We start from the raw sequence: 24,207 nt of genomic DNA, 5'->3' as shown, positions 1-24,207 counted from the left end.
GCCATTTTCTTTCCTGTACATTGTTCTCTGTGTGGTTAAGTGGGGGAGGGTGCTTAACAATTACCTATCTATTTTGCTCTCTGTGATGTTCATTTCTGCCCCTTCCCTGGTTTACCTTCCAGACACAGGAGTTGCTCCAAATGTCTTATAGTGACAAAATTGCCATCTTTACCTATCTCCTATAAGCCACTACTGTATTATTACAACAATTTAAAAAAAGTTCATCGTTACTGATAACCTTTCATAGTAATTAAATAAGCCTGATCATTTTAAATTTCAGTGCTTTAAAATAGTTATTTTTAAATTTATTTCAGACTTATTTGAAACATTCAGCAGAAGTAGGATAAACAGTATTATAGACAGTTCCACCAATTACCCAAACTTTGCTAATCTTATTGTATTTATCTTTTGGGTTTGGGAGAGAGGCCTGGAGTATTTGAAAATAAATCCAAAACAACTTTCATCCTAAATTCTTCATTATGCATGAAAAGATAAGAACTCAAGAAAAAACATAACCACAATACCATCAAGTCTAACAAAAATTAATAATTTCTTGACATCTATATCAAGTTGACATTTTCTTTCCCTGATTGTCTCAACAATGTCTTTTAAACAATTGGTTTATTCTAATCACAGCCACACAAGATCTAAACGTTGCATTTGGTTTACTATGCCTTTTAAAACTCATTATTCACAGGCATTTGACTTTCACTTCATTTGACCAAGGAAAAATTGTATGGTCCCAGTTCATAGGTGGGTGAACTGGGGCTCAGAAAGGTTAAGAAATCTTTCCAGGTTCTCATTGCTTAGGGCATGACCCAGAATTTGAATTAAGATCTGCCTAAGGCTTCCCTGGTGGCTCAGATGGTAAAGAATCCGCCTGCAATGCAGGAGACCTGGGTTCAATCTCTGGGTGAGGAAGATCCCCTGGAGAAGGAAATGGCAACCCACTCCAGTATCCTTGCCTGGAGAATTCCATGGACAGAGGAGCCTGGTAGGGTATAGACTGTGGGGTCGCAAAGAGTCGGACACGACTGTGCAACTAACCACAGTTTAAGTCCCCAAACTCTTTTTCACTCCTTCCTCTTCAGGCTACCAGGGTTTTTCCTGCATTGGAGAGAGGCAAAAGGCCTAGTGGTTAAGGGAGTGTTTGGGCTCAGGTTGGCCTGGATGCAAACTGGAGCAAGTTACATAATCTCTCTGATCCTCCTCTTCTGTCTGCATCTGTAAAATAAGGTTAATGATGATGGTTTGGGGCTGATAAAATAGGAGAAAGCACATATAGAATTTAGCATAGTGCTAGGCACATAGAAAGTACTCAGTAAACCTTAGCTATTATTTCTAGTGTAGAGGAGGAGAAAGAATCACAAACAAGTTTTCTGCTTTTGTTAGTAGTCCAGGAGTGGTGCTTCATCACTGTTACTACAAACCTGTTTAGGATTGAGTCTGAAGGGGTAGAGAGGTTGGGAGTAGGGGCTTGATTCTGCCTGAATTGGAGAAGAAAGCCCTGGACATAAAAATTTAAATAGGCGTCCGAAGAGTTCTCCAGAGACCTCAGCTGGACAACAGTTGAACATGTCTTCTGACCTTCCACAGAGGGAAAACTGGTAGGAGTAGAGATGGAAGGAGGGAGACGTCTCAATGTTTATTCGAATTTGGAACAATTATAAATGCATCAAATTCCAAGAAAATGAATTTCATTGAAAAAAACAACCCTCTCTTATCATGGGGTAAATGCTGAGAATGGGAAAACTAAGATCTAATGACAATAATAATAGTAATAATAATAATAATGAAAGTGAAAGTGTTAGTGGCTCAGTGGTGACCAATTCTTTGCAACCCCATGGACTGGGGCCCACCAGGCTCTTCTGTCCATGGGATTCTCCATGCAAGAATACCCGAGTGTGTTGCCATTTCTGTCTCCAGGGGATCTCCCCAACCCAGGGATCAAACCCCCATCTCCTGTGTCTCCTGCATTGGCAGGCGGATTCTTTACCATTTGAGCCACCAGTGAAGCCCCCAAACAGAACCAATGCCTGGAGGTGGCAGGGATCAAACCCGGGGCCTCATACATGCAAAGCATGTGCTCTACCAGTGAGCTATACCCCATTCCTGTCCCCTTACAGTTTTTGCAGCCCTGGGAAGGCTTCTGTCATCTCAGGCAGGTTTCGCACCAGGATGGGACTATTTCAGCCTGACACTGATTTCAAAGATCTCAGGTAATATTTTAACCTTAGTCACCCTCCCTCTGACACTCATTCTAAAAGTCCAGAACCAGTGCTCCCAGATTTGGGGTTGTTGAGGGCTGGATCTGTTGGCTAACTAAATCCTTTGTAATGTGTATTGTCTGTGCATTTATAGGTGCTGTCAAAGTTTACTAGGCCCTAGGCAGTTTTTGATGGTAAGACTCTGAGGCCCTGATTTTCTAGAGTCCTTGGGAAGAGAGGGTAAAAAACCCCACTCACAAGTAACCAAGAACTTGCCTAGACTCTGTTCTAAGGCCTTTACATGTACAAACTCATAAAAATTTCACAAAACACTACACTGCGGGTACCATTATTCTGATTTTACAAGCAAAAAACTGAACCAAGTGGGGTTAAGTAACTTGCCTAATAAGGTCAGAGCCTGCCCGGCTAACAACTGGGCTTACTACCCCTCTGTTGGTAGTGGGCTAAGCATGTAGGGGTCCTTGGAAGGCGACACGGGCATCCTAGGCTGTGCAGCAGCAATACTTTAGGTCCCCAATCCTTCCTTTTAGCTTAGGCGCAAGAAAGACCAGGGTGTCAATTTCCTCACTGACCTTAGGCAGGTTACTTACTCCCTTCAAGTCTCAGGTTCCTTATCTGCCCCAGGGAGGAGTTTTAGATTAAAAGACCTCTCCCTGCATTACAAGTGTGGGTGTGTGCCGGGGGTGGGAGGTGGTGGAGCTGAGGTTTCTGGGCGGTACTGCCGCTGCCTTTCCTAGGTCTCTTGAGGAAACAGGGTGTTTTGAGGTTTTGTCCTCGTCAACTCCCACCCAGGAGGTCCGGTCCCCAGTCAGTGATGGCGCTCAAGCTTGGCTATTCCTCCTCCACTTGGAAAAGGGCTGCCACTGCGGCCAGCTTCGGCCACAGCCCCGCTGCCGCGAGGTCGAGGGTGGGTCTTTTCTCTCTGAGGGAGTTAGAGCTGAGACTGTATCCTTAGGAAGGCTTCTTGGAGGTAGTGACAGTGAGTCGAGTCTGAAGGTCTAGCAGGAGTTAGTAAGAAGAGGTGGAGGGGGAAGGGTTACCCCCGCCCCCAGCCACAGAACAAAGAAGCACTACCCTGCTTACAGTAGAGGAGGAGGAGCCGTGAGAGTGGAGGTCTGTAGGGGCGAGATCGCGCGGGGGCTTCGGAGCTTTATTCTAAGAGCAAATGGGAGGGGTTTGAAGGAGTGTAGTCCGGAGTTGTAGGAAGATTCTTCTGGACACTTAGGAAGAATGGGTCGGAGGTGGGGCAGGAGGCCATCGCAGAAAGCAATCGGGTTGGAAGATGACCTACGACTGAGGAATCAGAATCTTTCTCAAACCCCACGACACTGTGCGCTGTCCCTCGACTTTCTTTGATTCTGTGGAAGGGCTCCCTAAAAGGGTAGGGCACCGGCCAAAAGCTCATAGAATGAAAAGAGCGCAGAGCCCCCTCTTCTTTCGGGGGCTCTCTGGCCCAGGTGCCCCAGAATTTATAGGGTTATGCGGGAGAACTCAACACTGCTGAAGATGGAGAACCGTTACCCCTCAAAATACACAAAAACCTCGGCCGCTTTTGGCAGCAGCCTTCTCTGCCCATGACCTCATGCTTTAAGCTCCCATATAGCCTTCCCCCGCCCTGTCCACACCCGGCGCCCGAGTGGGGGTGGGGGTGGGGGACAGTGGCGAAGGTCCGGGGAGCGGGAGCACCTTATTTGTGCTGCCCGAAGATTTGGGGGAACGGGCGCAACGATTTTCCCATAGTGAAAAACGCATGGTTTAACTTTCTCCGGAGCAAAAAGCACTCGCTGTCTTGTGGGACCTCAACGAGAGAGATGCCCCCTACCCGGCTCGAGGTGGTCTGTGCCACCCAACCATCTTTGGTTCACGTTTCCTTGAACTCGTGAAGCCTCCTGGAAAGGCTGGCGTCCCAGGATGGACCGAAAGGCCGGCTGCGCCTTTGAGGGACCAGGGGGCTGTCCGGCTCTCGCCCCCCTGGCGCCGCCGAGGTTTGAACCCTTGGCTCGCCTTTCAGCCCGCGCCCTGCCCCCTGCTCGCAGCTGCTCTCGGCTCGGGTGCAGCGGTTTCCCCCGCAGAGGAGGAGGAGGAGACTGAGCGAGGAGCGGCTCCCGGCTCGGGTTTCCGCACCAATGCCGAGCAGCCCCGGGCGGCCCCCGGCGGCCGGCCCTCCTCCCCGGCACCACGTTCCACAGTCATGGCGCACGAGGAGGGGCGAGCGCGCGCCGCGGCGGCACTCGCGCCCCCTCCCCTCCCCTCCGCCGCCCGGTTCCGGCCCCTCTCCTAGGCAACCTCCCTCCCCGGCCTGCTGCGCAGCGGAGATGGAGACCCCTCCCCAGAGGGCTGCCGTTCCAGCGCCGACTGCAGCACCCCCTCCCCGCCCCCATAGGGGCGGAGGGACGGGAGCCGCGCGCTTCGCGAACCTCCAGCCCCTTCCCGGGAGCCTCAGCCCCTCTCCCAGCCCCATTGAGGCCGGGTGCAGTGGTGGGTAGGCGCAGACCGTCTCCTCGCAGCCCACTCAGACCTTGGCATCTCTGCAGCCCCTTAAAAAATAAACAGAAAACCCAAAGCCCAGTCGTTAGATTGCAAAGCGCGTTACAATAACCGGGACGGCTACGCAGGAAACAATCCTGCACTGGTCCGGGTCTCGAGCGGCAGCTCCCCGGCCACGCCGCCTTCTCCCGGGCCTCGATTTTCCGGCCTCGTCGGAGACTCTGCCACACCCCGGGGCTGACAGGTCCCGCGCGGGGCAGCAACTTGGTCCGCGCCCTCTGCCCCATCCTCGTCCAGAGTCTCGCCAGCCTACAAAAGGTGCAACCTCACGCACAAGCAGAGCACACATAATAAGGTCGACAGCGCATCGCCGGGGAGGCTGCGAACAATGCGCCGGGCGGCCCGCGCCCGCCAGAGCGCGGCGCCCCGGGGGACAGGGGGCGCGGGCGGGGGCCGCGGCGGAGGACCCGCCGGCCGAGGCGCTGGACACCTTACTTCCTGCTTCCCCGCCCGCGGCCAGACCCAGCTCTGCGGAGGGATATCTCTCCCCTCCTCTGTCCCTCTCTCTCCCTTTCCCCGCCCCCCCCTCCTTTTTGCTTCTGCTTCCCCCCCACCGCACCCCGCCTTTCTCCTTTTGCAAGAAAATAATTTGACAGTCGATTTGCTGACAGGGGAGGAATTTGCATCCTGGATTAAAAAAAAAAAAAAAAAAGGCCGAGAGGAGCTTGGGAACGGTTGCTAGGGGTGGGTAATGGGTGAAAAAAGGGGGGCGCCGGGGAGCGGATAAGGAGGGTTAAGGGAGGGGGCGAGGGTGGGGAGCAATGCAAAAGGTAAGGCCAGGTTACCGCGGCTCGGCCCCGAGTGGGCTGCGGCCGGGGGAGGGGCAAGAGATACATATGTATTTCTGTCTCCCTAGCACACCCCCTTCCCTCTAAGCGATGGCTGAGAGGCGGTGCATGCAGATGGGGAGTAAGTTTCCTGAAGGGGAGGGTGGATGCACGCGCGCGGCCCCGCGCTGCAAATTTCCACCGGGGAGGGAGAGTGGCTGGATGCAGAGAGTTTGGAGTTGCTTGCGGCGGAGGGCAGGAAGGGGAGCAGGGCCGGGAAAGGGGGCTGGCGGGCGCTATATCTGGGAGTAAGTTTCCAGGATCGGGAGAGCCTGCACGCTTGCTCGCTAGTAAGTTTCTGGCCGGGGAGGGCGCGTGGGGAGGAGGAGAGGGAGGGGTGCATGTATACAGAAGGGGGGAGGGGGGAGCAGATTTCCTGCGGGGAGGCTGAATGCATATGGAGAGTAGATTTCCTGAAGGGAGGGTGGAGGCGTAGACGGACCGAGTAAGTTTCTTGCTGGGGTGGTGGCGGAGCTGCTGGGTTGGTGCTTTGGAAACCCAGCGCTTCCTACCCGGGGTGGGGAAGCACGCTGTTGGGTGGCGGGGGGTGGGGTGGGGGGGCGAAGGGCCAGGTTCCCTATTGGGGAGAGGGGCTTGCATCTGGGGAGTATGTTTCCTGGCGGAGCGATATTTGTTTACAGGCTAAGGGCAGTACTGTAAGTGAGTAGCGCTTCGAGAAGGCGGCTCTGACATAAATTAATATTGAAATTACTCCATCAGCTCTGCTCGCCCCTCATCTCACCCCCCAGGCGAAGACTGGTCTTCTTGTCGGATTGCCTATGCACTTGTTGCAGAAACAGCCAAGGTAGGCAAGAAGCTTGTTAAGTTACATTAAAAAAAAAAAATTAGTTGGGGGATGCTCCGTGAGAAGACAGGGGAGGGGAAGGAAAAAGTGGGGGGATGGATTAGGAGACGTCTCCCCCCACTTTTTTACTTTCAGTATGTTCGCAGGGCCTTCTCTGCTTCCCTTCTTCCCTCTCCCCTCTCTGCGCTGCACAGCATCCCAGCAAAGGGGGAGGGGTGAGGTGGGCGCTGTAATTGGCAGCCCCAGCTTAAAGGGTAATGGTGGTGGTGAAGCTTGCAATTGAAGGTTGTGCTGTTATAAGGCCTTCATTCTTCCAGCCAAGAAACCGCAGGACTCTAGGGATGTGCTTTTTGGGGGTTTTGACATGATGCATATGTGTATGTATACGCTCCTGTGGGCTCTTCGGGGCATGGGTACTCCCCAGAAGTTAAAGTGGCCACCCAGATGGGAGAAATGTATAAGGGAGTAAACCTATCCCTTCACTCCCCAACTTCAGTTCGGGGAGGCTGGGAAGTTACTGCTGGTGGTCTAAAGAAATAGATATTTAAAAAACAGCACAAAACCACCCATTCACTGGCAGAGGCCAAGAGCACCTGGCGGGCAGCCTCTGGCCGGCATTGGGCTGGAGCATGTGCGCCTGCCATCCTTAGGTTAAAAGAAAATGACTTCTGGTTCCTCCGTGTGCCTTCGACTGGCCCGTTAGAGCCAGCTTTGTGGAAACTCTTCCCCACGCTAGACGCGGCTTTGGCAAGTGAACGTGGTGAAGCGGGTTGCTAACAGCATGGCCCCGGCTGTCTCGTGAAGTGCATGGAAGTGATGCTTAGGAATGACGGATCCAGGGATGGCTGAAGAGTTCTTTAAAAAATGCCGGCTGTTTGCACTTTTTAGCAGGCCATGGAGCAGAGCTTTAAGAAAGGAGTTTTACATTGTCCCAACTGGTACCAACCTCCTGCATCACTTACTGTCTCAGGAAAGCAGTCTGGTGATGGAAAATGTGGTTTTGGTGCTCAGGGGAAGGATAACAAGGAGGAGTAGTCAGCGCTTAACTAGTTAACCTGCCCTCTTTGCTTCTCTGAGCCTCTTTTCCTGGTCCTCAGCCTACTGGTTTCTGCAGATGAGTTGTAGGTCTTTGGCTGTCACGTACCTTTATTATGCTGGGAGGTTTATTTATTCCTTATTTTCCTTTAACTGAAGTATAATTGACTTGCAGCATTGTATTAGTTTTAGTTGAATAACACAGCAATTCAGTATTTTTGTACATTATGAAATGATCACCACCATAAATATGCTAGGAATTTTAACTTGGTCAGGATAATTTTAGCATCAGGGATTCAAACCAAGACATGTTTAGAAGAGTCAGGGAGTAAACAGTAAGCAATGTGGTTAACTAAAGTTGGTTAAGCTTTCTGCAGTTCTGTAGACAAGCTCAATACTAGCAGGGGAAAAAAAAAATCTGTTTTAAAAAATTGAGCTCTGTACATGTTACTGATGGAGAGTTGTTTTTTTTTTCTTTCCTTCCTGTCATCAGATTTCCAGATTGAGAATTTGATATTTGGCAGCTTGAGAGTTGAGTTAGCTGGGAATTAAATATTATTGCCACTTATCAAGTGTTCCTAACTAGGCATTCGTTAAACAAATTAGCTATTATTTTTCCCCTGCTGAAAATCTGAGTCTGGTTGATGTATATGCTGGGAAGGTAAACAAAATCTTTATGTGTGTTTATCCCAGGGAAGGGGAATTATTTACATGTCTACCCTTGAAGCCAAGAGCAGTCATTCAGGTTTTTTTTTTTTAATTTATGAGATTTATTTTATTGTCTTGCTTTGGCCATTAATCAAGTCACAGGAGCTTTTTTTCCCTCTTCTGAGAATGTTCTTGTGGTAATAAAGGTTTGAAGGCCCATGAATCATAATTCATTCTTTTAAAAATATTGTTAGGATTTGATTTATAGGAATTGATACAGGCAGTGACACACCTCTTTGGGCTCCGCCCTTTTAGGCATGTCCATTTTCGCCAAAGAATTGTTTAAGAAGCCTGCTTGACATCTCAAAAAAAAGCGTTTCCCTTCTGCTTTATGAGCACTGAGAAGATTAATTTTGCGGGTTCCATAGTAAGCATGGGTCTTTTCACAGCTTGGTAAGCAGGCTTCCACATAGCAGGCATGTGTTAATATCACATAGCGTTTATGTGAGCTTGCTGTGAAAACAGTTGTTCTATGAACTGTGTGGAAAGTACTCAGTTTTGCCTCTTTTAACCCACTTGGGCCTGTGGTTTTTGTTGAGGTAGGAGCTTTCATTGTAAAAGAGGCGATAGTCTGTAGTGTTCTTTGCTGCTTATATAATAAAATATGTGGTCACAGAAACAAGACTTACTTAAAATTCTTTTTCTCCTGCTCTGATGGGTGGCTTGGTCCTAAGAATCAGAAGCATTGTTTTTTTTTTGTGAGAAGCATGAGAATTGTCTATAAAGCTGATTAATCAGGAAATGGTAAAATTGTCTTGTGTTCAGCCATTAGCTCAGTTTACAGTATCTGTAAAATGACAAGAACTTTTAAGGTGATTTGATTCTTAGGCGAGGAGGACAGCGTCACTGGAAAGAAAAGTGGGGAGGTTATCAGCATCTAACCATTTCTGGGCTTTAGAATTTTTATCTTAAAAATGCATGGTTTGATCCGAGAGTTGCATCCGTCTCTGAAATTCTGTGACTCGGTCTTGTGGAGAGAAGTCTCAAGAGATCTCCACAGTCCGTCTCTTCCTGGGCCAACGGCCAGATTGCCTCATGGACTTGGGCGTTGATTAACTTCTCTTTTTGTCTTCTCCTGGAGAGAGTGGATTTATACCTTGGCATTCCAACAAGGACTCTTGAGTGGCCTGATAATCTTGACTGTCAAATGCAAGGAAATACTTTTGTCTTAGGGGGAAAAAAGTGCTGGGGGTGGTGCGGGGGGTGGGGGGAGTGCATTTCCCAATTATATGTGCTAATAAAGAGTGGGGCATATAATCCCAGACACCGAAAATAATTTCAGTTCATCTTGGAAGTTTTCCCCTCCAGCCAACTGGTTCACCTGCCTAATTATGCCTGGTCAAATCTAAGGTTAATTGAGCTGTTATTCCCAGGCAGCAGGGGGAGGTAGTCCTGGGAGGAGTGGGAGACCAGAACACCCAGTGTGGCTTTACCCACTTTCTGTGGAGAATTCACAAGTGGGTTATTGGGATTTGGTCATGTATTTGTGATAAGGTTCATAATAATGATATTGTATTACTGTCCCTTCTGCAATAACGTATATTTTACCACAGGCACTTTTGGGGGAAAAGCTCTTGATGTTTTTATTGACCTTGAGTATTGACATGAGAAGTAAGGATCCAGACAAGTGGTTCAGACCTCAAGCAGTAGAGACGGGTGTTGACTGTCCTGCTCTAAAAACAGTTGAATTCAGCTCATTTTATTTCTGACCTCATGAAACTGTGATTTAGGGAGGAGAATCAGCTGGAATCTCATGGATTAATAATACGTCTGAATTTGCACATCAGAGAGGAACCAATGAAATAAAGGGGAGACTAAAACTTAGATGATTTCTTTTGTGGGGAGGGGAGACTAGAGCAACTGGAGATACTGGCATGTTTTTCAGCTAGGGTGCTGTGGCATATTAAAGAATAATATAGTCCTGGTTATGTAAGTTTGATTCCATGGCTCTCTTAATAAACTTTTCCTCTGGGTTAAAGAAAATACACAACAAAAAACTTCTGGAATTTTGTCTAAAAATGTTTAAGTTCTCACAGCAGCTGCTTGTAGGGACTTCTGGTAAATTTGAGTTTACTGAAGAAAGATGATTTTTGCTTTTTCCTCATGGAAGACAAGCTGGGGATGAGTGGTATGTACTGAGCTATTGGCTTAGTAACACTTAAAAAAAATTTTTTTTGATAGAGAGGAAGGGGAAAAAGAACCTATGTGCTTAAATGGCTGGAGGTTAACAGTTATTTTCATGCTGTAACCGGATCTGGTTTATTCATGCGTACATTTGGCAGCTCCTTATTGAGCACCTACTGTTTCCTAAGCACTGTGTTACTGCTCTGGGTATATACTGATAATTAAAAGAGACATTATCATCTTTCTCTACGCATCCCCTACCCTACCATTTATTCTACAGTCCAGAGGGGAGGCAGACATGTAAAGAAATATATCTTGCAAAATGCCATAAATGCTCAGATGAAACCACAGAGGGCAGTGACCTGGACTTACTTAAAGTAGCCTCAAAAAGCCTCTCTGGGGATTGGGAGTGGAGGAAGACAGGGAGCATCAGGCAGAGCAAGGAAGTCTATGTGGAAGAACTTGGTGCGGGGTGGGGGTGGGGCTAAGAAGAGACAAGGTGGGTAAGAGGGAGGGGGAGAGGGCGTTTGAAATGATCTTGCAGAATTCCAGGCCTTGGAAAGGTTTGAGTTTCATTGAAGGGCAGTGGGAAGTCACTGAAAGTTTGTAATGGGAAGTGACATCCCCTAACTTATGTTTAAAGGGGATGGTATTGGTCGAGAGGGTAGGAGTGAAATTAGGGAGCACAGTAAAAGGCACTTGGAGCAGGCCAAGTTGGGGACGTGACAGGAGTTGAATGCAGGGGAGCAGGTGGGTGTGAGACACACATTAAAGGTAGAATGGGCAGGGTTTGCTGATGGATCTGGTGGAGGGTGAGGAGGAGGAATCCAAAGAGGAAGTTTCTGATGGGGGTGGTTGCATACACACAGGTGGTACTCTTTGCTGAGATGGGGGCAAGGGAGAGTCCCAGGGAGGAGACTAAAGCGATTTCACTTTGGGCACTGCCAAATGTGAGATGCCTGTTAGATTCAAGATGGAGATGTTAAGCTTGCAGTCTGTTACAGCATCCAGCCCCAGAGGAATGGCCAGGCAGGAGATCAAAATGTGTGAACCATCAGCCAAAGGGTGGTATTTAAATCCAGGAGACTGGATGAAGTGCTCTAAAGAGTCTATTGAGAGATAAGAAAAGGCTGTGTGTGTGTGTGTGTGTGTGTGTGTGTGTGTTTGGGCCAGAAGTGTGTTAAATGTTTCATGAATTTAAGGCCAGAAACGTCACCACTAGATTTGGCAAAATGGAAGCCACTGGCGACTTTGCAAAGAACAGTTTGAGTGGAGCAATGGATTAGGTGGGAGCAAAATTGGAGGAGGTCGGGAGGGGAATAGGAGGTGAAGAACCCCGGAATAGCATGTGTAGACAACTTTGGGGCAAAGTTTGACTGTGAAAGAGGGGCAGAGAAATGGAGGGGGAGCTGGCAGGATGTGCATGTAGAGGGAAGGGTTTGCAGGTGCTGCTGGTCTATGTGTGTGATGATGGGAAAGATCAGGGAGAGGGAGGGATTGATCTTGAGCAATGGGTGGGGTCAGCCTGAGCAAAAGTCCTTGAGAAAGTCTGTGGGGAAGATCTGGCCGTGGTGGGAGGAGGGAGGGACACTTCCTTCATGATGACCTGGAGGGAAGATCCAGGAAGAGTGAAGGTGGCAGTGAGGGAAAGCTGAGGAGCTGCTGGGGCAGCTATGTGCTCTGTCTCTCCAGGCTGAGGTCCCACTCCCCTTGGGCAGGGGCTTTGAGGTCGGGCTTTGACACCAGCCAGAGACGACAAGGGTTAAGACTGCATCAGAAAATTGTACTGCGTTTTTTTTTCTGAACATTTGACTGCATTACGGAGCAGTACAGAGGAAAGACAGGATTCTTTCGCTTGGGGAAAAGAGTCTTCAGTTAAAGTAATTTGAGCTTCGCGTTAGACTGATTTGAAAACTATAATTGGGAAAAGACATCTGAGCTTTGCAGCCCTATTCAAAAGTTGGTGGGCACTGGTGTCATACGTTTGGAGGGATAAAAAATAAAAGGCGAAAGGGTTGTTTCTTCTTCAGGTGGCCTTTAACAAAAATTTGCCATAGACTGCGCCGGTGGCCCCATTGATGGGGTCTGTCTGGCAGGTGAGTGCGCGAGGAGAGGGTCAGAAGATCTGGGTTGGGGGTTCAGTCCCGTCGTGTGGCTCTGGACAAGTCAGCCTCCGAGTCTGTCTCCGCATCTGTAAGAAGAAGGTGATACCATCTGCCGCCTCTTCTGTGAGAGTTGTGAGGATGGAATCAGATAATGTACGCAAAGTGCGATGTAAACTGTAAGCGGTGTGGCACATGGGCGGCAGCGAGGTGCAGTGATCTTCAGCCGGATCTCTTTTTAGATGTGAAACCTGACAACCAATGAACAACTTCCCTCGGTTCTCCGAAGCTTCTGTTGAAACCCCCCCTCCCGGTACACTGTGTCCACTCTCACTCTTGCTCCCTGCTGGGAGCCGCTTTCTGTTTGGGGTTTTCAAGTCCTCTGTGATTTCTTTGAGTGAAACTGCTCTTACTGCCGGAAAGCTGGCATCAGCAGGGCTGGCTGTGAAATGCCAGTCTTTATAGGTTCACGGTCTGATTCCATATATAGAATTTGAGACCTGCCCACTCAAAGGGCCAAATGAACTTGTTTTGTGAATTTGGTACAGGGGAACCTTGAACCCAGGGAAGAACGCCAGCAGTGGTCCAGTGGTCTTAGCAGTGATTCATTCACCTTCTGAATTTGTTTTGCAAATGAGGACTGTTCCATAAAGCTGAGTCTACCTGAAAACAGTCCTTAGCACTCAGTCTTACTGTGTATGCTGGAAAGTCATTTCTAGTTTTAAAAAGTAACTGGTGCTTCTTACTAATCAGACCCCTGGCCTCTGCCTCAGAGGTTGAGGCTTTATTTATATATTTTAGAATTAATTTTTACTATGAAAACACTTCAACGCACACAAAAGCAGACAGACTAGTATAATGAACTCCACTGTACCCATCTCCTAGATTCAGAAGTTAGTGAGATTTTGCACACCTGTGGATAAGGGGACTTCTTCCTGTATTTGTAAAATAAACACGAGTTGTCAGTTATGAGAGATCAGTAGAACCGATATCAGTTTGGTTTCATAGAGAGGGAAAATAATCAACGAGAAATCAGAGAGAGAGGAAATGGATGACGTCATTGTAATAACTAGTGTTTACCTATCATGTTACAGGTCCAGAGCCTCTTAGGCATGTCTTATTTTTAACTGTCTTGCAGCAACCATAGGAGGTAGCTTTTACTTTAATTTTACAGCTGAGGAAAGTGAGGCTAAAGAAGTGGAATTGAAAAAAATATAAAGTGATTAACCCAGAGTCACGTGTCCAGCCAGCATCCAAAGCTCTAGTTTAATGCCAGAATTTGAATGGCCTCCAAATTTTGTGTACCCTCAAACAGATAATGCTATATAGTATTCAATAAGAGGTGTGGTACAGAGTAAATGCTAAGGATCCTGGAAGCCAAGAAGATCCTCTGGGAATTTGGGGGTTAGAACTCCAAGGACCTTAGCTGGAAATATTCAGATGACTTAAGCATGTTTTGGGCATTACATTTTTCAAAAGATTCAATCGTCTGGCTCGTGCTGTAGCACATAGCTTTAAGTCTGCTTCGTGATGAAAGCCAAAAAACTTGACTTTAACAGATCTAGTGGCTATTCTTCATCGACCTCCTACTTTCAGCCTGGCCCCTCTATGGGGCCCCTCCGTGGTCATTTCTATAATAGATCTTGGCCTTCAGTCTGCAGGCTCTGCCTTTGAACAACTGGGCCCAGAACAGGTTGCTACCTGGGGAGGCTTCCTGAGGGCCCCTAGGGTTTCTTTGTCTTAACAGAGGCTGCCCTGAGAGCCAGTCCTCATCTTTGGGAAACCACCTCCAGTCCCACTTCTTTGAAAGCTTTTTAAAAAAGGAAAAGAAAAAAATAATGGAGTCAATACCCAAGGAGTTTTAGTAGGAGGGTCGTTTGAGTTCCCTCTGTTGTCATCACAGTGGGAGATACCCAACTCCCTTAAAATTCAACTGAAGGCTGCCCATAATGAGCTGATTTTCAAGTGCTGGGACGTGTCCACTTCTGTGTTTTAATTGGGGGAACACACGTGAGCTGAGGGGTTTTCAAGGGGAGCCAGGGTAGGTAAGGACATTTGGTGGCCTCTTTCCTTTTGAAGGGTCTGAGCTTCTTTAGAGACCAGCATGGAATTCAGACAATTTCACAGTGCAGCTCCTCATTCCTGAAGTCTTTCTTGAGGGCTCCATGTGCCTGGTCCTGGGCCAAACTGTGGGGTGGGCTGCGGGGGTTGGGGAGGGGGGGATACCCTTGGGCCCCTGCAGCCCTTGGCTTGCAGGACTGTTGTCATCTTGACCACTGGGCGTGTCTTTCACTCCTTCTAGACTGCCCTGGGGAGGCCAGAACTGGGTCACCACTCAATTCTGCACCCCCAGCGCCTAGCGCAGAGCCTGGCACTGGTTAATACAGTACACTGTAAATGCTTCCAGCTGCTTTGTTGCTTCGGTTTTGCCTCTCTGGTTCTCTCCCCATCAGTTCTTGGTGGAGGGAGAAATCCTGGCCTCTATGCCACCAGGGTCAGCTCTTGCAGCCCTGAAGGAGACCAGACCAGAGAAATGTTTGCTTCCCCCTTGCCTTTCTGGCCTGGCAGGCTTTAGTGGGATGGTTTAACTGAGCTCTCAAATGCAAATGTGGCCCCATCCCCCCATCTCTTTTAATAAGTGACATTTTGTTAAATCAGTTATTCAAGGCCTTATCTATATTTCTGTCTGTGCTGGCTTAGTCAAAATAGGAAATAGTGAATATTAGATTTCTTCACCACCCCCCCTCCCTCCCCTTGGAGCAACTCTACGTAAGATTTCTGATAGGGGAGGGGTGCTGTGTCCTTGAAGAAGTAAACGCTGCCTGCAGAAAAAATGTGGAGGGCTTTGACTTGTAGCGAATGCTGTTTTTCAGCAGCTGTGATTTTTCCATTTTTCTTTTTCTTTCTGTTTTGATTAGTGGAACTCATTGTGCTCCGGGGTTGGGATTGCGGTGGGGGAGGGCGCGGAGGGAGCGACATTTACTGGGAGAGCTGGAGTTGGGGAGGAGGAAGGAGAGAGAAGGGATTTATTGAAAATATATGTCTACTTCTGCTATGATAAAGCAGCAGGCATGTAAAAATGCAACGGGGAAATCATTATTGTGGTAATGTAGGCAGAGCTCCGCTTTCTCATTAACGGAGCTTAGCCCACGTGGAGGAGGGGGCTGCCGGGCTGCTTTGAGAGTTGGGGTATTCAATAATAGCAAAAACCCAGGGGATTGTCCCCATCCCCCCCACCCCCTCCAGCTTCTTTCTCCTTTTCTTTCTCCAGTCAGTTTGTAACCTTTTCGAAGCAGCTTGTTGGATTTCACGGTCTCCGTCCTCACCCCTGCCACCCCAAAATGCTGTGAAGACTGTTTAATTTTTAAAGTTAGAGGGAATTAAAATAAAATTTCTCCTGGGAACTTGAGGAGATTTTTGGCAACTGTGTTGTGAGTCAGAGATTGGATTATATCCCTTGCATCTGGGGGAGCATCGTGAAGAGCCAATTGAGAGGCTCAGGAATTGCACATGCCACAGGGAACCCAAGTGAGGGTTCCACATGGCTTTAGGAATGGTAGCTATTGCTTAGAGAGAGCTTAGAGAGAGCTGACTGTGTAGAGTGTCAGTGTCATCTGCACAGTTGTAAGAGGCAGACATGATGCCTACTTTACACTCAAAGAAACTGAGGCTCAGTAACTCATTTCAGGACATTCAGGGGCTATGTTGCCCAGCTGGTCTCCAGACCTAGGACTGACTCCAAAGACTGGCTCCTGATCGCTAGGCCACGCCGCCTTTAAAATTTGGCTCATCACCGTCCTTGTACAGGCGTCTGGATTCTAGGAATTTGGGGAAAATAGAGCCACCACGAGGCATGCTGATAGTTGGTAAGGGTAAAGTGCTCAGGGCGATCATGAGAGCTGGTGCCCTCCTGGACAGGGCATTCTAAGAAAGGTCACGTTAGGGGCTCACGTCTTTGTTAGAAGAGGTGAATGCCCCGCTCCCCCCGCCCCCCCAACACCTGATAACTCGCTTGTTTATCAGGCATTTACTGATTATCTCCCGTGTGCTGGGATTGTTCCAGTGGCTGGATGTACTAGAAAAGTAAGAGAAGGTGCTCAAAGTCTAGTGGAGGACTGTTAGAAGAACATATATAGAACATAGAAGTATGACGATACACAGTGATGCCTCCCTAGAAAAAGACAAAACTTCAGAAATAGTAAGTAGGAGGGAAGTCTTCAGAGAGAGGTGGTATGTGGGTGGGTTGTGTGGGTTCAAGGGGTGCTTGCAGCTAGACCAGGGGGAGGGGGACCGCTGCAGCTTGATTAGTATAGGAAGCCACATACAGTCTGGCCTCACTGCAGTGCCACTTCTGTTTCAAGGCTTACCCATCTAACTTCATTTCACATCACCCTTAGTTGAATGCTCTGGAACTGTGCCGTGCAGCATGGTCGCCATTAGCTCTTTGTGTCCAGTTAAATTTAAATTAATTTAAAAATAAATAAAATTTAAAATGCAGTTTCCCAGTTGCACTAGCCATATGTCAAGTGCTCAGTGGCCACCCACGGCTAGTGACTGCCATATTGGAAAGCATGGATGTAGGACATTTCTTCTAGTGGAGAAGTTCTGTCAGGAGAGTGCTGTCAAACTGTGTTCTGAGGCTTTTTCTAGCATGGAATGTTCTTTCCATTGCCCCTCACCTGGCTCACTCCCACTTCCTCCAGAGGCATTCCCTAAACACCCCAGACAGGCAGGACTTCCGTCTCCCTGTCCGTCTGGATTACAGCATCCCCTCATGTATCTATCTCCCCAGCATGACTTTCAGCTTCTTAAAGGCATGAACTGGGTCTTGTTCATCTGTGTCATGTCTTGCTTATCACTGTATACCTAGACCCCAGCTGAGGCCTGGCACAAAGAAGTTAATGACATTTCAGGCGAAGAGGCTGGAGGAATAAGCAAAGGATTGGGCAGGGGGTACTCAGTGCCATGGTCTGGAACTTAATCTTGACCCTGTCGGCAGTGGAGAAGTCACTGAAGGGTTTGGGATGGGGCCACATCAGATTTATGTATTAGAAAAATTACCCTGAGAGGTGTGGAAAGACAGGCTGGCCTTGCTGAGCCTGCAGGCCGAGAGAGAGCAGTTAGGAAAATGTTGGAAGTGCAGGCGTAAGAGGGCTAAGGGTCTGGACTTCCGGGCTGCGGCAGTGATGCGGAAAGAGTAGCATTGCCATCTTGCCGAGTCAGGGCTTTCTACCATTTCTTTCTCTATTTTATTTATTTTTAAAGTTTTTTTTTTTTTTAATTTTTGAATGTGGATGATTTTTAAAGTCTTTGTTGAAGGAGATCAGCCCTGGGTGTTCTTTGGAAGGAATGATGCTGAAGCTGAAACTCCAGTACTTTGGCCACCTCATGTGAAGAGTTGACTCATTGGAAAAGACTCTGATGCTGGGAGGGATTGGGGGCAGGAGGAGAAGGGGACGACAGAGGATGAGATGGCTGGATGGCATCACTGACTCGATGGACGTGAGTTTGAGTGAACTCTGGGAGTTGGTGATGGACAGGGAGGCCTGGCGTGCTGCGATTCATGGGGTCGCAAAGAGTCGGACATGACTGAACAACTGAACTGAAGTGAACTGAATTCGTTACAGTGTTGTTTCTGTTTTATGTTTTGGTTTTTGGCCATGGAGGCTTGTGGGGCTTAGGTCTCTGACCAAGGATTGAACCCACACCCCCTGCATCGAAAGGCAAAGTCTTAACCCTGGACCACTAGAGAAGTGGGTGTCTCTCAGTTTTAGATGCTCTTTTCCAATTCTAAGGGAGACCGCAAGAAGAATTCTTCTTCTGGGTCCTTGCACCCCTTTTGCTTTTGAGGCCCCCTGCCACGTACGGGGACCCTCCCCCACCCCCGTCCACTCTCTGCTTGGTTGGTGGCTGTCCTCTTTCCCCCTCCCCTGCTGCCCTATGCCCGCCTATTCATGTCCCTCCAGGGAACGTCTCACTCTGGGTCATCCCAAGCCTCAGTTTGTGATCAAATCCGAGTAGAAGTGCGGGGCTCCGAGGCTGGGATTTCAGCCTTTCTGTTTTTGCAGACTCGTGCCAGGTTCTTCTCTGAGGATACTTTTGGGGGCTTAAACTGAAGAAGCCTGTGTAGAGAGTTTTGAAAAGGAGCCTGGGATGTAACTGAGATCAGTCCAGTCTCTGAGATAGTTAAGAGGGAACCAGGATGGTAGGCTTTAGAGAAGCATAAGAGGATTCTTTTCTTTCAGTAGATGAGGCTGTGGTGACCTCACATTGTGCACGTTTGGGGGCAGGATGCATTTCAGAGTGTAACAGCTCCCTAATAAGCGCAAATACACGCCACCAGTTTACATATATTACCTCATTTAAGCCTCAAAGCAACTCTGTGAGAAAGGCGTTATTATCCCTATCATACAAGTGAGGGAATGGAGGTACCAAGGGATGTAGTGATTGGGCCTGGACATGCTCTCAGCTCTGCCCCAATTGTTCTACATGATTGTGAGGGATGGTTGGTGGACAGACCTTTGACCAGAGCTGGAGTGGTGTTCATGACCTTGGGAAAGTCACTTCACCTTCCTTAACCTCCATTTCCTGAGATAGTCACATCTACTTGGTAGGGCCATTGGGAAGGTTAACAGCAGAATATATGTAAAAATCAGCACCTCAGCAGCCAGAGAATAACCTGTATTTGCGGAATATAAGTCCACAGTCTAGGCTCGTCCCTCTTCTCTGATCAGAATGTCATGGCTCCTGATTGTAAGGCCTGGAGAAGACATGATTCAGGGATTTCTCTGGTGGTCCAGTGGTTAAAACTCCAAGCTTCTGTTGCAGGGGGCATGTGTTCGATCCCTAGTTGGGGAACTAAGATCCTGCACCCTGCAAGGGCCAAAAAAAAAAAAAAAAGATGATTCAAAGCTTTGTTAGAGCTAAGACTTTTTCACTGAAATTGTGTAAATGGTAAATGAAAAGAGTTCATAAGACTTTGTTTTGGAAAAAGAGGCTGTAAATAGTACATAGTGATCATAGGGAATTTAGAAAATATTGGCAGGTCTAAGGAACAAAATAAAAATTGTCGTTAAGTTCTCTTTAATTCGTTCTTATTAACATTTTAGTAATTTCCATCCAGTATTTTTTTTTTTTTTTGAGTGTAGTCTAGTGGCTAAGAGTATATTAAGAGTATAAGTTCTTAATATAAATTCAAACCCAGACTGCCTGGGTTTGAATCCAGGATCCTTCAGTTACTGGAAACAACAACAACTTGTTAGGACTGGTTGAGATGAGATGAGATGGTACGTGTAAAACATTTGGGGCTGTGCCTGGCAGAGAGTAAATTCTCAAGAAGCATTAGCTATGATATTGTGCTTTAAAAGTAGTATTGGGGTTATTTTGCATATGCTTTAATATCTAGCTCATTAAATATTCTTGGGAAACATTTTTATTCTGAAACACTTGTTTAGTATTCTCTTATTTGGATTCTGTATTCAATATATATTTATGTAGCACATACTGTATACCAGGCATTGGGTCCCCGGACTTAACTAGTCATTTTTATTAGAGATTTACCTTACTTCTCATTTGTTATTATGTATTGTTAATATTGTTTATTATATTATTAATTTATCATTTATTATACAATAAATAGTGCTTTGATGAACATAGATCATGGAACATAGATATACATAGATCTTTAATCACATCTTGGATTGTTTTCTTTGGCTAAATTCCTGGAAAGGAGAATTACTGTGTTAAGGAGAGTGGGTGTTTTTTAAGGTTCTTGATAATATTTCCTAATTGTTCTTCACACAGTTATAAAATTAATTTTCATTCCTACTACCAGCATACGAGAGTATGCTGCATCCCCTCCACCCTAATATTACTGTTTTTCAAAAAATGGTCTTTCTTATGTAACATGAATTATTCTGTAAACAATATGCATTCCTTCTCTGGGGCTCAGTTTTTTCCTTGCTGCAAAGTGGAGTGGAACTGCCTCTTGCTTGATGACTGTTACTTGTTAATTTAGTAGGCTCTTTGGATTTCTGTTATGGAAGACCAAACAGATGACCCGAGTTATTCGCAGAAGTGAAGAGAGAATTTCCTCGTGCTTATCGAGAAGGACTTAGATGTGGTGTCTCTCACCAAACCTAGCATGAGTAGTCATTCTGTGCCCAGGACACGGGATATGTCAAATAGTTGGTCAGTAGACAAGCAGCATTCTTAGAATAAATGTTGCTAATAATTGACTGAAGAAATACAGGATCTTGGTCCAATTTTCTAGAAATTTGTTCTTTTTAAATCTTTATAAGAAAACGAAGGCTACTTTTACCCCCTGCAAGTATAAGAAAATACTGACTAGTGTTATATGAAACTAGATATTGAGGGGAAAAGTTGTTCTACTGAAAATGCCACAAAGTACGAAGAAAATGAAAACCAGTCCTCATTCCATCATCTAGGTAGAACCTCATTCCATCGTCTAGGTAGAACCTCATTCCATCATCTAGGTAGAACCTCATTCCATCGTCTAGGTAGAACCTCATTCCATCGTCTAGGTAGAACCTCTGTTTTAAAAAGTGGTGTTTTTTTCCTTTTTTTTTTCAATAGATACACCTTTGCACAGTTGAATGCTTTGTCTGTGATTTTGTATTTTTTTTTTAAGAATCTACCCTGAAGTGATCATTTCACCATTTTCTGGGCAATGCAAGCTCTTTAGAACACTTTGACTGTTATACCTTCTTTATATTCCTTTTGAAGTCTTGTTGTGATTTTAATTCTCCTAAGAATTTTATCCTATAAATTATTGTAGTGTAATATAAAACATAATTAAAATATAAAATAAATATATTTATATTTTAAAAATAAAATAAATACATTATATTTTAAATATAAAATAAATATATTTATATTCAAATATAAATTTAGGTCAAATAGATATATTTTAATATATATTTAAGTTAAATATGTAAATATTTTATTTATAAAATAATATAAAATTATCATAAGAATTTAATCCCATTGTTTTTAAAAGTCAACAGTGTTTTAGATTAATTCACATATTTCCTTTTTTTGGTGTTCTTCATTTCTCCCTGGAAAAACATATACATGCTTTCCTCACAGATTAATTTTTTTTTATTTGGAGAACTCCCCCTTGTTATGTGTATATGTGTGTGTATGCTGGTGTCACAATTCTCTCAGTTTTTGCTTGTCTGAAAATGTCATTTTCGCCTTTATAGTTGGAGGATATTTTCACCAGGTATAGAATTAGTCCTTTTAAGATATCATTCCATTGTCTTCTGCCTTCCTTCATTTCTGTTAAAATGTCATCTGGCAGTTTTATTGTGATTCCTTTGAAATGAACGTATTTCCTCCCACCTTCGGTGCTGTGTTTTCACCAGTTTTACTATGCTGTGCATAAAAGTATGGTACTCTTGGTGTGTGAGCCCTGTGGAGTTTGGAGAGCTGCTAGAATTCATGGGCTGGTGTTTTTTTGGTCAGTTTTAGAAAAGCCTTGGGCAGTTCCTCAAATATTCCTTTGCCCCGCTATTCCTCTCATCTTAGACCTCTGTACGTGTTAGACCATTTCATGGTGTCCTGCATGCCCCGTGAGCTTGTTCTTGTTTTTTCTGTGCTGTAATATGAATATTTTTTCCTACTGTTCTATCTTCTAATTCATCCACTGTCTCTTCTGTTGTTTCTTTTTTTGCTATAAAACTCATCTATTTACTTCTTAAGTTTGTTTTTATTGTTGGAAATATTTGATTTATGATAAAATATATCTTTATTTTTAATGATTGTATTTTTCTCTTGGTTTGGGCCTTTTCCTGACATGCTTGGTCATTTTTGTCTGAATGTTGGGCATTTTACGTGGAAAATATAGAGGCTCAGGCTGTATCACCTTGGTTCATTTAAGCTTGGTATTTCTGATTTGCCCTTACTTGTAAGGTGGGTGTTTATTAGGGTCCCTTTTTCTTCATAGGCCCTGATCTCCAGATTTTGTCTTCCTGCCCCTGTGAAACTACTAAAATCTCTACCTACCTTTTAAGTCTTTTAATAGCTTCTTCTTTTTAAAAAAATTAATTAGGCTACGTCAGGTCTTATTGCGTCATGCGGGATCTTTTTACGGTGCATGGACTCTCTAGCTGTGGCATATGGACTTTCTAGTTTTGACACATAGCTGAAACCAACCCCCAACCCAGTACTTGTGGCTCAGAGCTTAGTTGCTCTGTGGCATGTGGGATCTTAGTTCCCAGAACAGGGATTGAACCTGTGCCCTCTGAATTGCAAGGTGGATCCTTAACCACTGGACCCCTATTAATAGCTTGTTGTTGCTAGGTTCCCAGCGTCTAGCCTTGTACACACATTGGGTTAGGTGTCAGCCAACGCCTTGAGGGGAAACTGCTGCTGAATATTGGGCTCACTTATGTGTGTTCTTTTTGTCTGGGATCTTGGCCTCTCAAATCCTGGCTATTGTCATGGCCCTGAACTCCAGTTTCTGTCTTCTCAGTCCAGGGAGGAAGCTGCGGCAAGCTTTAATTTGCTGCCTTCTCTTTCACCTTAATGTTGCTTCTACCAAATCGGCAAACGTCCTCAGGGGAAGCATTAGTACTAATATGCGTCTCAGAAGCGTCCCTTTCCTAAGAGCTCGGCTTCTTAAGTCCTAGCTGCCTCGTTGTACTCCTGTGCCACACCAGCAGTTATTATTATTGTTTTGTTTTGTATTTTATTTACAATGGTTTACATTTTATTTACAGTGGTTTTCATGGTTGTTCTATACAGGACAGTTTACTGGAAGTTATGTCATAATGGAGGCTTTTTAGGTGGCTCAGTGGTAAAGAATCCACCTGCCAATGCAAGAGAAAAGGAGATGCAGGTTCCATCGCTGTGTCAGGAAGATCCCCTGGAGGAGGAAATGGCAACCCACTCCAGTATTCTTGTCTGGGAAATCCCATGGACGGAGGAGCTGGCGGGCTACAGTCCATGGGGCCACAGAGTCAAAACATGACTGAGTGACTGAGCATGCACACAGACACGTGTCATAATAGCAGAAAGCAAAGGCTAATTTTTGTATCCTTTATTATTTGACATTATGAGTATTTTCCATGTCTTTAAAAAAATCATTAGGTGATTTTTAATATCTACACAGAACCCCTTCTTACAGCTTTTATAATCTGCTTGACCATTCTATTGTCAGACACTTAGGTCATTTCCCATTAAGCTCATATATAAGTAATGGTGCAATCTTTGTGCCGTAGTACTGTATTACTATTTTAAAAGTATGGGATGGGAATGATCAGAGTTGAAAATATTATCAGTATTGATTGTATATGTCAGGTACGGAAATAAAACTAGTCTTTTTCTCTTTCAGATGTTTTAGAAAGAAGCTATCCTTTTTAAAAAACGTGTTTTTCCTTCCTTCTTTTCTTTGGCCCTGCTGCACTGCTTGTGGGATCTTAGTTCCCCTACCCGGGATTGAACCCAGGCCCTTGGCAGTGAAAGTGCGCAGTCCTAACCATTGGATAGCCAGGGACGTCCCTTCTTTAAAAATATTCCTGTAATGCTTACCGTGTGCCAACATTCTTTTACATGCTTTAATATAATACTAACTTTAGTTTTCCTAATAGTCCTAGGGCCATAATGGAACTAATAATGATGAGGAATCTGGGGCAAGAGAGGATGGGTAGCTCACCCAAGTTCACAAGATGACTCGTCCAAGGCCACGCACTGTTCAGTGGCAGAGTTGGATCATGCATTCTGGCTCGAGAGCTGGTGCTTTTAGCCATCACACTCAAGGTGGTAACACTCAAGGTGGTAACCTTGAGCTAATTGTTGTAATTTATTAT

General features: G+C 45.9%; 1 protein-coding gene across 12 annotated transcripts in view; it reads left to right on the top strand.

The window, feature by feature from the left end:
• Nucleotides 1-5,311: 5,311 nt before the first annotated feature.
• Nucleotides 5,312-24,207, top strand: part of TRERF1 (transcriptional regulating factor 1) — a 209,609-nt gene continuing 190,713 nt past the window's right edge. For 8 of the 12 annotated variants that reach the window (XM_061398187.1, XM_061398193.1, XM_061398192.1 and 5 more), the window contains exons 1-2: nt 5,691-5,892; nt 6,323-6,407. The gene's annotated coding sequence lies outside the window, so the exon portion shown is untranslated. The other 4 variants (XM_061398184.1, XM_061398183.1, XM_061398185.1 and 1 more) reach the window with 4 other exon arrangements.

This window comes from Bos javanicus, chromosome 23, assembly GCF_032452875.1.
Source record: "Bos javanicus breed banteng chromosome 23, ARS-OSU_banteng_1.0, whole genome shotgun sequence".
Taxonomy (NCBI): Eukaryota; Metazoa; Chordata; class Mammalia; order Artiodactyla; family Bovidae; genus Bos; species Bos javanicus.
Note: the sequence above shows the minus strand (reverse complement) of the source record. Positions and strands in the feature narration are given on the sequence as shown.